The 16,959-nt window shown below is 36.1% G+C and overlaps 1 protein-coding gene across 6 annotated transcripts in view; it reads right to left on the bottom strand.

Moving 5' to 3' along the window:
* LOC143223352 (homeobox protein cut-like 1) overlaps positions 1-16,959 on the bottom strand; it is a 403,865-nt gene that overhangs the window by 166,773 nt on the left and 220,133 nt on the right. Inside the window, exon 1 of one of the 6 annotated variants that reach the window (XM_076451281.1) lies at positions 4,908-5,005. The exons of the other annotated variants lie outside the window; for them this stretch is intronic. The gene's annotated coding sequence lies outside the window, so the exon portion shown is untranslated. Of the gene's footprint in view, positions 1-4,907; positions 5,006-16,959 lie in introns of those variants that run through there. 6 annotated transcript variants of the gene reach the window in all.

Below are 16,959 nucleotides of genomic sequence, written 5' to 3'. Positions count from 1 at the left end.
ACAACTAGTTAATGAAATGACAAACAGTTACTTCTCATTACTCAACAATTAGTTAATGAAATGACAAATACTTCTTTCTCATAACACAACAACTAGTTAATGAAATGCCAAACAGTTCCTTCTCATTACTCAACAATTAGTTAATGAAATGACAAACACTTCTTTCTCATAACACAACAACTAGTTAATGAAATGCCAAACAGTTCCTTCTCATTATTCAACAATTAGTTAATGAAATGACAAATACTTCTTTCTCATAACACAACAACTAGTTAATGAAATGCCAAACAGTTCCTTCTCGTCACCCCCACTCTTTCTCCCAAATAACGCTCTACAGTCATTCTCCTAATAACGAACATTGAACTGATCTTGGCATTCTCTCATTATTGATTGTTTGTACACTTCCAAATCCTGGTTAGGTCACTACCAGTGAACATTAGAACACATAAAAGAAACAAGACGAAGAATCCTTAAACACTGAAAGAATAGACTGAGTTCAAGAACATATACCGTGTTTATAGCGTTTAATTATCATGTTAAACAATATATAAAGCAAGGTTTCTTCAGAATTGACAGGAACAAGCTTAGAAAACAGATAGCAGGTTGTGCATTTTTTAAAATGATTTATCCGTTTAGTAAATACTTATTAAATTAGAATCATCACTATTATTTACTGGATCGCGACTGGCCATGGTTGTTGACTAATGGGTCCCGAGCCAAAATAAAGAACAAAAAGAGGGGTTGAGACCCTCTGAAATAAAACATTAGTGTACTGAAAGAGACATGAAAAATTAAAAACAAAAAATAACTTATCTCAACTGCTGGCCTACGAATCTATTGAGTTGAGATGCATAACGCAATGTTCTAACGAAACATTTGCAAAGTGTAACTACTACAAAGTGCCGACAAAATTCTTGCCACGAATTATAAAATTACTCGCATTTTCGTTACTTTCAATCCCCTCCGCAAAAAGCAATAACCGCTTTGTTCCAATATCTTTCCCTTCCTTCCAGGGTATAATCTCATTTCTCACCAAACCATGCGCAGAACCTTCCAAACCGAGTGTTAGGAGTGCAGTCGACCGGAGAAAGCTGACTTTGGCCTCAAACAGAGCTTGTAGTTTCTAAAATGCGGCAGAAAGAAAACAACACACACTTTTTTTTTCCAATGATGACTTCACTAAGGAAGTCTGCTTGGATTGCTGCTTCTCTTATTACAGCATTTAAGCTCCACGATTTCAATGCCTTATTTTGTTTTCTAAGTTTTCACTGGATAGGGGTGGTGGCATTAAATCATTGAATTATATAGACAGTCACAGTTTATATTTAATTATATGGGTCAAATAACCCAAAGCGTTTCCACTAATGAGTATCTGTTGATAAAAAAAGCATTTCTTTTGAAGGAGGGGAGTGTGATTTTTTAATACAACAGAATCGATAGATTATTCTATTCTATTTTAATGGATTAGGAAAACTACAATAATATATTTAAAAGTCCGGTTTTTTTTAATTCAAAACGTTAACACACCATAAATGATATATATAGATAGTTTTAAAATAATCAGAAGCGACCAGTCCGAGCCTCTGCTTATCAAAGGTCACAGCGCCAGCTACAACTGCACAGAATGATTGAAGGACCATTAGCACTTATAATATTATAGGTGTAACAAATCAACACTACTGTTATAATGTAAATCGCTCAACCATTAATTCATTGTCATGTAAATAAAGCATTTAATGACGAGTAATGTGACCTGCAATGCAAATGAAGTCATTCAGCCATCGTTACACACACACACACGCACATATATATATATCACATGGCGCTCTTACATAATTTTGTCACGGTTGTCACACAAAATAAATTACGGTGTTTAAAGTGCTCCATTTTCTTCAGGAAACAAGGCTTGGCTACAAAGTAGATATTTGTATGTTTCACTCATACAATCACAATAACTGCTGTGAAGTGCTTATAAGTGTCTTGAAAATGTCATTAGCAGAATGTGTAACTGGTCTCAAATGAATTCTACAATTATTTGAATGATGTACAAGACAAACCATACGTACAACACAAGCTATTTTGGCTCATGGTAATTGTAGGGTACCTGCTGCGAGACTGAATCGTATGTTCAACAGTCGCAGTTGGACAGTGTGTTATTATACAGATAGTCATAACACAACCACCACAAAACCAAAAAAATACTAGATGTCTAAGGAAATGTTCTTTTCACAACAAGAAACGAACGGCTCGTCTGCAATAGTGTCAGGTTATGTGGAGCGAAGAAATATTCTTATTACAGCGAGTATTACACGATACTCATTACAGCGGGTGGTACATTGTTACATCAAGTCACACTTTAACCAGCGACAACAGAACACACGTTCACTCGTCTGGATAGAAATAATCTAGATCTACATCCACCATCACCATCACTCGCTCGAGTCGTAATCTGAGGATCGCGGGTTTGAATCCCCGTGACATCAAACAAGCTCGCCCTTTCAGCCATGGGAACATTATTATGTTACAGTCAATCGCACAACTAGTTGGTAAAATAGAAGCCCAAGAGATGGTGGTGGGTGTTGATAACTATCTACCTCCCATCTAGTCTCACGCTGCTAAATTAAGAACTACTAGCATGGATAGCTTTCGTGTAGATATGTAAAGATTCAAAACAAAAAAAGTTTTGTAATTCTGACTTTTTTGTTTCAATACTTTTCGTAGCATTAAAAAATTCTATATTACTATAGCAAACGTATATAACGATCCTTGCTTGTCTTTATATAATAAAAATAATTATTATACTTGTCAATAGTACATAATTCTAGGTTAACTCTGTGTATCTGTTTTGACTTTAACAAGTAGATGTACAATAATTTTTATCTTTGTCCTAAAGTCGATAACTAGTGTATATCTAATGACCTTTCTCTGCTGATAGGGTCAAAGTATATTATAAACTTAATAATAGGCGCATAATAACCAATAACAAATCATATGTGCCCAGCATGGACAGGTGGTTAAGGCACTCTACTCGTAATCTGAGGGTCACTGGTTCTAATCCCCGTCGCACCAAACACGCTCGTCCTTTCAGCCGTGAGGGCGTTATAATGTTACGGTCATTCCCACTATTCGTTGGTAAAAGAGTAGCCCAAGAGTTGGCGGTTGGTGGTGATGAGTGTCTGCCTTCCCTCTAGTCTTACACTGCTAAATTAGGGGTGGCTAGTGCAGATGGCCCTCGTGTAGCTTTGCGCAAAATTGAAAAACAAACATACCAAATTATATTTATAACTCGTGTTCCCTTCCATGTTTCATATATGTAAAATACAGTTTCGTATATGGCCATAACGAGTTTTAATATGCTATATGTGTTACAAAAAATAATTTGTAAACTGGACAACAACTGTTTTTAGCTCCCAACAACTTTGGTGTGATTCACCTTAGATTGTGACCACAGGTCTGACAAAATAATGTGTTTGTTTGTTTGAGGATATTCGTGCAAAGCTCTTCGAGGACTATCTGTGCTGGCCTTCCGTTAATCTAAAGTGATAGAATAGAGGGAAGGCAACTAGCTAGTCAACACCATCCCCATCAACTGTTGGGACACTGTCGTCACAGAGAAAGGTGGGATCCGACCGTTATTCATATGAAGCCTCAAAGTACTTAGCGGGATTTTCACTATGATACCTTAAATTCTTAACAACTTCAACCGATATTTTAGAATTCACCTGTTAACGTACACACCATGTTCAGCCTCAAAATAACCCTGGAAAAAAAGGGGGAGGAGATTTTGAACCGTGAATTAATAAGAAAATCACACTAAAATACACCTCACACACAAGCAAGGCAGCTTCACAGTGGAACAGTAATACGTGTGCAGAGCACAGATTGCCCATTGTGTAGCTTTCTTCTTAACTCAAAATAAAGAGAAGAAAGTTCGAAACACTGGCGGTTAAAATAACACATTAAGTAATAATGACTTTTATCGTTCCACAAAGGCAAAACATTATGTTATTATAAAATCAAGAGAGTGTTTTTTTATAACTATATAAGCGCCATGCACTTTCTTGAAGATGAAAAACCCACTTGAAATAAAAATGTATCTCAGAACGGCTGGTATGGGTATTAACACTTTTATCAATAAATATCAATAAAAGTGTTAATACCCATACCAGCCGTTCTGCACTTTGTTACTGAAACAGTAGAAATTCTGGTTTGACAATAACGTTAAAGTTTGAGAGAATAAGTCTTGCACAAACACACGGAAAGGTCGTATGTAGAAAGTTTATATTTTTCATAATTAATCAATAACAGACAAAGGTGTCTGTCTGTTCACCTCCCACATACTAACGATAAAAGTTAACTACATAAACACGTTAATTAACTCTTAAAATACTATTTTTTTTCCATTAAGGATTTTATATAATACACTGTCAAAACCAATAACTCTGCAGACTGTTGAAACAAGCAGTGGGGCTGCGAATGCAGCAGCTAATAAGAGGTCGTTATGCAAACATTAACAGCGATGTGATCAAGTGCGCGAGGTGTAAAACAAGCCGTGAAATCGAATACTCGATATTTGAGACGTATATAACTACACTGAAAAAAAGCGAGTGGCTATCTATTGAACTGATCATATTTCATTTACAACTGTTGATAAGATAAGCACTAGCTTTGCGCGATACCGCGCTTTAAGAAGACAGAGCGACTCGAAACAGGCAGGATTTCTGACAATTGTAAAGCGCAGACATACATCAGTGCTGGAGTGGACACACCACAGCTTTTTTTTTTCCTCGTTGATACCAATGATCCAGCGCCTGAGTTATTCATTACGTTATTAAGTAGATCCATCTCTACTGTCATTCAAACTCTGAATAATAAGATGGGTTAAATGCATGAACAGAACAACTTACCATCCCACGGTGAAGAACGCGAAATTTCACACTTCAGAAAGAGACGGGCAGTTCTTCCACGGAGCAACAGCGACCCATGCTGTTCTACGTTCTGATACAAATTGTGCGCTGTGACTGTTGGTGCGAGGTTTATGCGTGCACTGCCTACTTCAAGCGTGGGTGGACAAGGGGCGTCCCAAAAGTTCATAAGTTCTATAATAAAATGCGATGAATGTTTAGTCTATTAAATTATGATTTCCCAAATGCTCGAGAAAGTAGGATTTTGCTCAAATGGTATTGCTTTTGTGCATAGTTTTTTAAAGCTATTTATATTGTGAACATGTTAAAACCGCCAAGAACTGATATTCTTGCTTGACGTTTGTTTGTTTTTGAATTTATCGCAAAGCTACACGAGGGCTATCTGCGCTAGCCGTCCATAATTTAGCAATGTAAGACTAGAGGGAAGGCAAGCTAGTCATCATCGCCCACCGCCAACTCTTGGGCTACTCTTTTGCCAACAAATAGTGGGATTGACTGAAACATTATAACGCCCTCACGACTGAAAGGGCGAACATGTTTGGTGTGATAAAGCTTCAAACCCGCGATCATTTGATTACGAGTCGAGTTCCTTAACCACCTGGTCATGCTGGATCAGTCTTACTTGACGTAACTGAGCTACAGAAGAAAACGACTATTCACAAATACAACCACAACAGATATTTTATTATTATTAAAACAAATAACTGTATAATAAAAATATTAATGTTTTGCACGGTGCAGGTAATTAAGTTCTCCAAAAATAAAATTTATTTTGATCTTATGCCTCTTATGCAAAGCCACTCGAAACACTGGCGCCCCCACGCCTATATTTTGAAATAATCTAAAATTAACAATTCTATCCTAATGAAAGGTTTTTCTTATAAATATCAACACTTATTCCGATGCATATACATAAACATATACCAATATGTACCATGATTCAGGGTAATACCACGTTGCAACACTTCACTCTACTCCACTAATATTCAACCTGAAGCTCCGAAGAGAACCCTTTCAACACACGAAACTCACTAAATCACTAAACTAATACTGCTGTGTAACGCCCACTAAATTGATGTATGCTTTTATATATTTGCTAACCTAGTGTAATGCTACCTTCTAATTCATATAGTTTCCTTAAGCTAATAATTTGTATCAACTATTTCTCAAAATACTCATAAAATATGCGATTGAAGTGATGTGCATAGTACTTCAAATACATGTTTGTATAGGACATATTTAGCTAGTTTTTGAAATTTCTAATGAACAAAAAATTAAAAAGTGTAAAACAATTGTATATAAAAAGGAAAATTTTCACATAATGTTAAGGTGCTCCACTCACAGCGGGTATCGAACTTAGATTTCTAGCGTTGTAATCCTTCAGACATACCACTGATCCCTCCGAGAGGACATTTTTACAGTGAAGAATGTGACTGTTTATTTCAAATACTTTAAATAAATCTGGATTAAAATCAAAACGAATTTCTTTTTCACACATAGTTTTATATAAAACTATAATTCAGTTATTACTGTCAAGAATGTCCAAATACTTTTAGAAGAACAAGCATCCTACGTAAACAACAAGTAACACCTGCTTTCTTAGATTCATTGTCCAGTTAGTTGGCTCCTCAGTGTCATGGCGGCAAGTCTATAGACTTATAATGCTAGAATTCGAGTTTCGATACCCATTGTGAAAAAAGCTTTGTGTTTCATTACAAATAAAGAACACTAATTAGTTTATCGGTTAGTATTATCTTTCCATGCCAGACAATGCTTTTCGACGTATCGGATACTATCTGAGAAATGCTTTCGAACTTGTCCCCCCCTAGTTCGGTGGTTTGTCTACGGATTTACAACGCTAATATAAGAGGTTCGATTTTCCTTGGTAGGCTCAGTAGAGAGCCCGAGATGGCTTTGCTAGATGCTTTCGAACCTACAAACCGTTACCAGTGTCTATAATTATAATTAGGTAGCTAGATATTCATCGTTAGGGTCGTCGCTATTCATGAAATATCATTGCACCCCACAAAAAATTTAGATTTGTCTCCATCAAAATTTTAAATTGCCCCTTCCCACCTCCAGTCAAGAAAAGTTGATCCATGACTGTTGCTAGTGGCCAGTGGTTTGAATGCGTACCAATAATAATAATAATAAATATGAAACTTTTGAGCACTTACGTACAATCGACTGACAAACGTTTTCTAACGACATCAATTATCGTGTTAAAAGCATTGCTTACTCCTAATATGGGATTTTTATTCATTCTATTTTAGACTACTTGCTTGTTTGTTTGTTTTTTTAATTTCGAGCAATGCTACTCGAGGGCTACTAGCGCTAGCCGTCCCTAATTTAGCAGTGTAAGACTATGAAAGGCAGCTAACTAATAATCACCACCAACTGCCAACTCTTAGGCTACTCTTTTACGAACGAATAGTGGGGATTGACCGTCATTTTATAACGCACCCTTTCAATCGTGGGGGCTTAATTTCCTGCGCTAATACATTCTCAGTTGTTCCCTTACAGAGATTCGAACTACTTTATTGAAAAATAATGCTTAATGAACTGTAGATGTTCCATTTCCTTCCTGATGATGAAAAAAAAAAGAAATAACGGAAAAACCAGTAACAGTGACAGTCATTAAAAACACTGTCACTCGACACACTCCAATGGTCATCACCATAGCAACTTATTTCAAACATAAATCGGAGTCACTGATGGATTTGATTAGTCACAATGAAATGACGTCATTTTTATAACACCCGTTAATTGGTTCCGATCTTTCTGCTTTAAAATCTGGTTTGCTCATAATTTTAATCACTTTAAGCAAAACTACGACCGCGAAAGATCTGTGGTCAAAGTTTAGTTTCAAGACCAGCTGGTCATGACGACAACAAAAAATGGTTTTGCTTTGTTTATAGGTTTATAGCGTTTACATATTATCCGTTTTGTTGATTGGTGGCAAGTACTGGATAATATTTTGTTACAGAAAATCTTGTGAAATGAGCGATTTCCAAGAAATAAGAGAGATAATAAGAAAAAAAAGTGAAGAAAGATACAGATGATAGACTGAACAAACTGACCAGTTATGTTTAAAATCCAAATCGATGTTCAATTAATTTTCAGGGAAGATGGTGATTTATTTATCTATTCTCAAGTTTTTAATGTTCGGGCAGAACGGGTCGATTTTCACTAATCATCATCATTTGTTTCTTAATATATACACTCCGCCCCCTCCGGTAACTTGTCCTAGCAACAGAACTGAAGTTAAGTTTGAATGTCACTTGTTCAAATCTTCGTTAATTGTGACACACTCGTAATTTGCTAGGCACGTGCTCAACAGGAATATCACAGTTTTCAAGTACACTCCGCTATTCGAGAGTTTCATTAGATTAGGTTCCACGTGTTCAACAGCAGGTAATCAGGAGGCTAGAGAAATAAATATCGGACAGTGTTAATGAGCCTACATGACCACCCAGATTATCGTAGTATTTCAATATTCCGAGGTACTACGTATGGCACTCATTAATTCAAACATAACGTGTTTTTGTTTTGTTTTTTACACACTTTTCCACTACAACACTCAGAGACAAACTTAAACTCAGAACAACGGAACTTCAACTACATTTTAAACATTACTTACATTCAGGGTCACGACACTTCAATTTTGAAGTTACATTCAAAATCATCAAACCTAAATTAACCTTGAAATACGTCAGTTCAGTTCCTGGTAGTTCATTGATCAGTTTGAGGGTCTACTGTGCTTATTATTGGGCTTAGATTCCAATACTAAGCACAAAACTGATAGAACACTGCGCTTAGCAACAAACAGACAAACAACACTTCAGTTTTAAGGTTAAAATTAAAACCACAAAATTTCAGCCAGCTTTTATAAATACGAAAGTCACATTTGAATAAAGGGTTTTTAACTGCATTTTAATACGCTTGTTTATTCATAAGCACAGAGGTACATAGCAGATGAACTATCTGCGCTGTTCTTTGCAAGTATCGAATCCCAAGTTTTAGCGTTTATAAGTCCTCACATTTATAACTTTTAAGTATATTCTCCTCTTTAGTAGTCTTTTGGTATGTGTTTAAATATATTTGATAACCTTATATATGCTGTCAAATCTTATTATTTGATGCGACTTGAGTAATCCAAGGGTTGGCAGTGGGTACTTTTGACTATCTGCCTCCAATCTGACCTACCAGTTCAAAACCAAGTACAGCTATATGCAGATAATCCTTTGTGTAGTTTTGGGGAAACATTTTTTAAACAACAAATTAATTTAGTTTTTTACATTACGAGACAAATTAACATTGTTTTACGTCTGCTTTTTCAATTTTGCGAAAAGATACATGACTGCTATCAGTCCTTAATTTAGCAGTGTAAGACTAGAAGAAAGGCAGCTAGTCATCACCACCCACCGCCAACACTTGGGCTCCTCTTTTACTAACGACCAGTGGGATTGAGCGTCATTAAGTAGCATCATTTGTTACATTACTTCACGTAAGGAATATGTTGCTTGATTTGTAACTTCACGTCAAAAGAAAGTAGCTTGATTTGTGATTTTACTTCACGTAAGGCAACTAGTCATCACCACCCACCGCCTAAGAATGGGCTACTCCTTTACCAACGACCAGTGGGATTGAGCGTCATTAAGTAGTTTCATTTGTGACTTTACTTCATGTAAGGAATATGTAGCTTGATTTGTGACTTTACGTCAGGAGTATGTAGCTTAATTTGAGACTTTACTTCACGTGAAAAGTAAGTAGCTTGATTTGTGACTTCACGTGAAAAAATAAGTAGCTTGATTTGTGACTTTACTTCACGTAAGGAATATGTAGCTTGACTTGTGACTTTACTTCACATAAGGAGTATGTAGCTTGATTTGTGACTTTACTTCACGTAAGGCAGCTTATCATCACCACCCACCGCCAGCGCTTGGGCTACTCCTTTACCATCGACCAGTGGGACTGAGCATCATTAAGTAGCTTTATTCGAAAATGAGCATTAAATCAATACACAAATGAATCCAGTGAGAACATACAGATAGTCCTATAACATTGCTGGTTGAAGAGATAGAGAGGTGTAGCTTGAGTTGTGACTTTACTTCCCGTGAAAAGTAAGTAGCTATATTTGTGACTTTACTTCCCGTGAAAAGTAAGTAGCTATATTTTTGACTTTACTTCCCGTGAAAAGTAAGTAGCTGTATTTGTGACTTTACTTCCGTGAAAAGTAAGTAGCTATATTTGTGACTTTACTTCCCGTGAAAAGTAAGTAGCTATATTTGTGACTTTACTTCCCGTGAAAAGTAAGTAGCTATATTTGTGACTTTACTTCCCGTGAAAAGTAAGTAGCTGTATTTGTGACTTTACTTCCCGTGAAAAGTAAGTAGCTATATTTGTGACTTTACTTCCCGTGAAAAGTAAGTAGCTATATTTGTGACTTTACTTCACGTGAAAAGTAAGTAGCTATATTTGTGACTTTACTTCACGTGAAAAGTAAGTAGCATTACCTTAAGAGTTGTTCTTATTGTTGACGTGTCTCATTTGTTGTCGGAAAAATGACAAACTGTATTTAGTTCGACCGTTACTATTCCGCAGCTGTTATTACATTTTGTATATGGAATTCGTGAGTACAATTTCAAAATATACAATGAAGAGCCTGAAGATATTTAGGTCAAGCATTATACATCAGTTTCAAAAGAAGTTAATAAGCTGTCTTTCGTATCACCTTTTTTAAATAATTTTTATAAACACTTGAAATATATCTTTGGAAAAGTGCATTAATTAAGGAGCACGTGTGTTATGAGCACGAGCTAGTTTACTGATATTACCTTGTGTTATCATTAAACACTTCAACGTTACATTAAAGTAAGAAACTTCAAAAATCTCCTAAACAGAAATTCTTTTCACAATAAGAACAGACACACGTATCTCACAATACATATCCGTAAACTATAAAATAAGTAGCTTCTGAGAAACATAATAACAGGACATTATAAGCAGTATAAACAATGCTACACAAAGGCCTTTATCTACCTAACATCAATCTTTGTCTAAACTACATTCTACGAGTCGTCAATTCATGAACTTACTGTTGTTAACATCACGACTGAGAGTTCACAACATAACTCTTATGTTTATTAAAACACTGTTGTTTGCATGTTTCAGATAATGAACAAATTGTTTGTTTTGTTTTTGCACGAAGCTACATAATAGACTATCTATGTTCTGTTCACCAGGTAGAGTCGAACCCTGGATTTTAGCATTGTAAGTTTTTATACCTGCAGTTGTTACACCAAGGTATAAACAGCACAGGTATTGTTCTAGTTGATAATAACACAAGGTAATAAGATAAAAATAATTATTTTGCTGCAAACAAACATATATGTATATTTACATACGCAGTGGAATCAGTCGCAATATATGAAACCGAAACTCACTTGTAGTCAAGTTTATATCCATTACTATTAACAGTGGGAAGGAGGGTATTAACTTACCCTGCTTGACGAAAGTGGCATTAATGAAACGAGTGAGGATGAAGTCGTTACAAGTTCACAGTGCCTACTATAGTACCGTGCAAGAATCTTCGGTATCAATGGGTATTCTAAAGTAACTGAACCCGTCTGTGTGGGCTTTGACGAGAAATATAATTATATAAAACTCTGGATACAACTATGAAAGTCAATAATATAAGGAATCTTTGTGTATACGTTTGTCTTGTTTTGAACATATTGTTTTAAAACAAGTGGATTGATTGCGTGCTGTTCATTTATTGTTGAACTTTCCTGTCAACAAGTAACAGACATCTACTGTAAAGAATCCGACCTCTATGGAAATCTGACATTCGGAAATGAGAATTAAATCAAACCATAAGTGAATCCAATGAGAACATATGGATGGAAAATCCTAAAAATCAACACACAAGTGAATCCAGTAAGAACATATGGATGCAAAATCCTAAAATTCAACACACAAGTGAATCCAGTGAGAATATATGGATGGAAAATTTTAAAAATCAACACACAAGTGAATCCAGTGAGAACATATGGATGGAAAATCCTAAAAATCAACACACAAGTGAATCCAGTAAGAACATATGGATGCAAAATCCTAAAATTCAACACACAAGTGAATCCAGTGAGAATATATGGATGGAAAATTTTAAAAATCAACACACAAGTGAATCCAGTGAGAACATATGGATGAAAAATCCTAAAAATTAACACACAAGTGAATCCAGTGAGAACATATGGATGGAAAATGCTAAAAAATTAACATACAAGTGAATTCAGTGGGAACATATATAAATAGTCCTAAAACATTGCTGGTTGAAGAGAGACGTAAACAAGACGTTTTTTAAAATTTTACTTTACCGATACAGTCAGTATGATGTTTCCTGAGTAAGGCTATATATTAGTATATGAAGTAAGTAAATATAAAGGGTGGATTCAACAAATACGTGAATAACGGAGGTGTAAAAAAAGGACATACAAAACAAATACTTGGAAGATAGCTCAGCTAGATTCTATTAGGAAAGACGTCATGACAACGATAACAGTGAAATATTTCGCACCAGAAGTTGTATAAAATGTCGCATTTATTGTTTAATTGCGGAAATTAAAGGTGATATCATCCAGTGACGCTCACTCAAGTAATATTATTAAGAAAAAAATAATAACCAATAAAATTATTCATATATATATATATAAAAGCTCTCCAATCACCATGTTCTTAATGATGTTTTTCATCATACAAACGTTGTCATGTTGTTGTTTTATTCCAAACCAAATGAACAGCCCATCTCGTTATCTCTTTCGTTTCTTCTTTGAGGACTCAAACTGTCTCGATTATTTCGTTTCTCTTAATCATGTGTGTTTCCTCATGACAAAAAACCACATCGGGCTATCCGCTGTATCCACCGAGGGGAATCGAGCCCCTGATTTTAGCATTATAACTCTGAGTACTTACCGCTTTCCCACCAGAGAACTTTCTTGATCCAGCTCTTTAGTAAGTTAAACTAAGATTTTTACACATTACTATGTGCTCCTGCATGTTTGTAAACATTTATCTAAACCTAAATATCTATTTAGGTACATTTATCGATAGTTATCTGAATTCATGTAACCAGGTTGTCATTACATCTCATAAATATTTCTTATTTACTCGTATGCTGGACACAACTTTCAATCAACCTTATGAACCACAACATCTTTCGCTGCCCTCGAATAAAAGAGCACTTGCCCAAAATAAATCAGACTAGTAATGTAGAATATATACAAAACATAATAGTTTGCATTCTCTTCTGCTAAACAAAAAACCGTTTTCACACGCATGTAATTTTTAAACAACGTCAAGTTGTATATACGATGTTTATTCAAGATGCACCTAAAAGTGTCTTCGAATCTATAGCCCTGTGGCAGACAGCCAAATATACAACGTTACATAAATCGTAACGTTGCTAATAACAATATAGGGCGTTGCGATCGTCTACGAAAACTTGATCAACATTGATTCTTAGCGTCTTAAACCCACAAGTTGAACATCGAATACGATTCTGTTTACCATTTTATAGCTTTCGACAGTCGTAGCAAAGATAAAGGCAGAAACTAATAACCGATATTATGAACGTTAAGGGCTTTAAAATAATTTCTTGAACACCCAGTAAAAGACAGAAAATGTCTTTACTATCTTTCCTACCAAGTTTTATGTACGTTTGCGAACGAGATAGTGTTTCATTTTAGACAGAACATTTTAAGAGCATTAGTTTTACTGCTTGTTTTCCACTACAGGTGTCGAAAGGAATAAAAACTTCCCAAATAAATTATAAACTCGCATTTCTAAAGTTATCAACCCTTTGTATTTGTTGTTATATCGAATATACACCCAAAATGTTCTATTCAAACCAACTTTTTATATGTATATCTTTCGTAATACCACTATCCTTGCAAAGACATTATTTCTTTAGTAATATCCATAATGCCATTTTTTTGTTATGTTAAATTTAGTGCAAAACTACTTAAGGGCTATCTACGTTTGCTGTTCCTAATTTGGGGGTGATAGTTTACAACAGAGTGGAAGGCCGCAAGTATTGGTAAAATTTCTATTGGTAAAAGTAGCCTAGCCTAGCCTGGCCTGGTGGTTAGGGTCCTTGACTCGCAATCCTTAGCCCACTTTCAGCGCACTATTCGTTTGTAAAAAAAGTAGCCCAAAAGTAGGCTTTGTGTAGTGACGACTAGTTAGTTCCCTTCCCTCTCACTACTAAATAAGGGACGGTTAGCGCAGAAAGTCCTCGTGTAGCTTTGAGCGAAATTCAAAAGAAACCAAATCAACAAACAGTGGAATTGACCGTCATATAATAACACCACCTTAAATTAATCAAGAATAGTTCAAAAAGTTACATCCAAAGTAACTGAAAACGAAACTGAGCGTGGAATGTCTACAACATTTTCCATTGATATCTACTGTAAGAGATTAGAAGAAAAAGTTAAATTTAACATGAAATTATTTTTACATCTTTCTCTATAACGATCTCCGTCACACACTTCACATGACTACAGTTTTAAATGAAAGTTAACGAAGTACATGAGAATTACAACACAAGTAATAACTTCGGATTTGCCGATGCCCACAGAACTGGAATATCCTATGACGCCAGTGATGGTGTAATGTGTCTCAGTGGTTTCTAGCGTTGGACTCGTAATAGGAGGTTGAGAGTTCGAAGCTGGCTCGCGTCATTCTTTTGCACTCTTGAGCAAGAATCGTTATTCCCCATTATTTTGGTTACCCAGCTATTAATTGGGGGTTAACTTGTCCAGAGGGATTACTTACCCTCATTCTTAACCCGCTTGTCCAGTACCGGATCCGGTATGCTACCTCGGTAAGTGGGGTAGCCATGACCCTGATAACCCTAGTTACACTGTTTTGTAGGGCTGGGTTGTTCCAAAGTTATGACAGTGTTAAAGTTCAGCATCACCATGCTGCGGATCTCTTAATCATGAGATATGTTTGAATAACTCATTTTATTTGACTCTAATATCTGTTTATATAAGAGTCATACGGTGAATAAGAGAACTACTGCTAAAAGTTCCTTTTATAAAAATATATACTATTTTCTTTATTTGTTCTGTATCGTCAAATTTAATAGGAGTTTACTGGATCCAACTTGGAACGGTTACAAACCAGCATCATTGATTTAAGGACTGGATTACAAGAGTTCTATTATTTAGGTATTAGAATAGATATCTCAGTAAGAAATTACATAGGAGTGATATATCTAGGATAAATATTATCAGTGATAGTTCTTTTTAACTTAAAAAAAACTATACAACTGACTTGTTTGGTTTGAAATTCGTGCAAAGCTACACTAAGGCTATCTGCACTAGTCGTCCCTAATTTAGAAATGTGAGGCTAGAATGGAGAAAGCTACTCTTCACGACCCACCGCCAGTTCCTGGGCAACTGGGCAACACCTTTACGGCTGAAAGGGCGAATTTGTTTGGCGGGACGGGATTCGAACCCGCAACTCTCAGACTGCGAGTCAAGAGTCGTAACCACCTAGCCATTGCTGGTCAACAAAGTGAGGTCCATGAAAACAGCTACCAGAGAAGACACTTCATTTAAAAACATCTACTCGTTCTTCGTGACTTTCCCCCGTCACACCAAACATGCTCGCCCTTTCATTCGTGAGGGCGTTATAACGTGCGGTCAATCCCACTATTCGTTAATAAAAGAGTAGCCCAAGCGTTGGCAGTGGGTGGTGATGACTAGCTGTCTTCCCTCTAGTCTTACACTGCTGAATTAGGGATGGCTGGTGCAGAATGCCCTCGTATAGCTTTGCGCGAAATTAAAAATAAACTAAACCAATCGTGACGCTCTCATACGCAGCCGTGCTTTGTTTGAGGCAGATCTTTTGTATAATTAGCTGATGCGTTTCACTTGAAAGCAATTGAAGTTCTCATAACCTCGAACAAGAAATTGTGTCCTGAACAGATTTATTTTGCTCTACTTATTTGTGTTGTTTTGTCCTCTTAGTTCTCAGTCTGTTGTTCATTTTTATCTTACATGTTCTACAAGCCATTCACTTGCTGGTGCAGAGCAACTGCAGTGAAACAAACAAAACCGCAAACAAAGTGCTATTCAAACCGATTTTCAACTTCGCTTCGATGGGTGTCCCAAGAGCGCGTGCGAGTCTCCAGACCATGCTACAACTCGAAAGCCTATGCAAACTAAATAATGTCAGTTGACCGGAACAAGGTTATTGAGCAGAAAAGACAAAAAAAGAAAAGCCTCTGTGAATAGGGCTTCCCAGTTGTTAAATAGTAAAAGCTCCACACGACACAATAATATTGCACGCAGTTATACAGTAGATAATGAGACTTCGGTTCTTGTCGAGCTCAGAATAGCGTGTGTCTAATGACCGTTACCTCCAGACAAAGGAAACTAATTATCAACATATCTGGATCATAGGACTGATCTTCTCATTGGGGTTGGAGCTCCAGATGATGTCTGATTACTTTATACCAAGACGGTGGCGTAACTACCGTTCTCTTCAGATAATCCGTTCGTTTTGCCGGTTTTGGTTTTTTTTTTTCTCTTTCTCTCTCTCTGAAACGCAAAAGGAAGATCAAACTGCATATTCGTAGAACCATCTTTTTACAGGTTAAAATTTCTTTATCCTATGGTTTTTTTACTGTTTCCTTCTTAATACATACGTATATATGGCTTTTGCCTTCTCATTGTGTGTTTGTTTTTTGATAAGCGAAAGACTACAAACAACGGGCTATATGCGTTGCATCCACCACGCTTTTTAACGTTATAAGCCTTCAGACTTAGCACTCAGTCACTTGGGACATACACATAACTGTATTTAGCAAGAATACCAAAATATTCCATTTTCTGTTTAGTTTATTTGGTTATTACGTTCAGTTCGTTTGAGTACAAGTACCGTTCCGTAAGTTGTTAATAAATGTTTCTTTATGAAGATTTGATTCGTTTTAAATAAATCACGTAACAGGAACACACGTAATCAA

This window comes from Tachypleus tridentatus, chromosome 1 (assembly GCF_004210375.1).
Source record: "Tachypleus tridentatus isolate NWPU-2018 chromosome 1, ASM421037v1, whole genome shotgun sequence".
NCBI classification, from domain to species: Eukaryota; Metazoa; Arthropoda; class Merostomata; order Xiphosura; family Limulidae; genus Tachypleus; species Tachypleus tridentatus.
The sequence above is the reverse complement of the archived record's forward strand: the minus strand, read 5'-3'. Positions and strand labels throughout refer to the sequence as shown.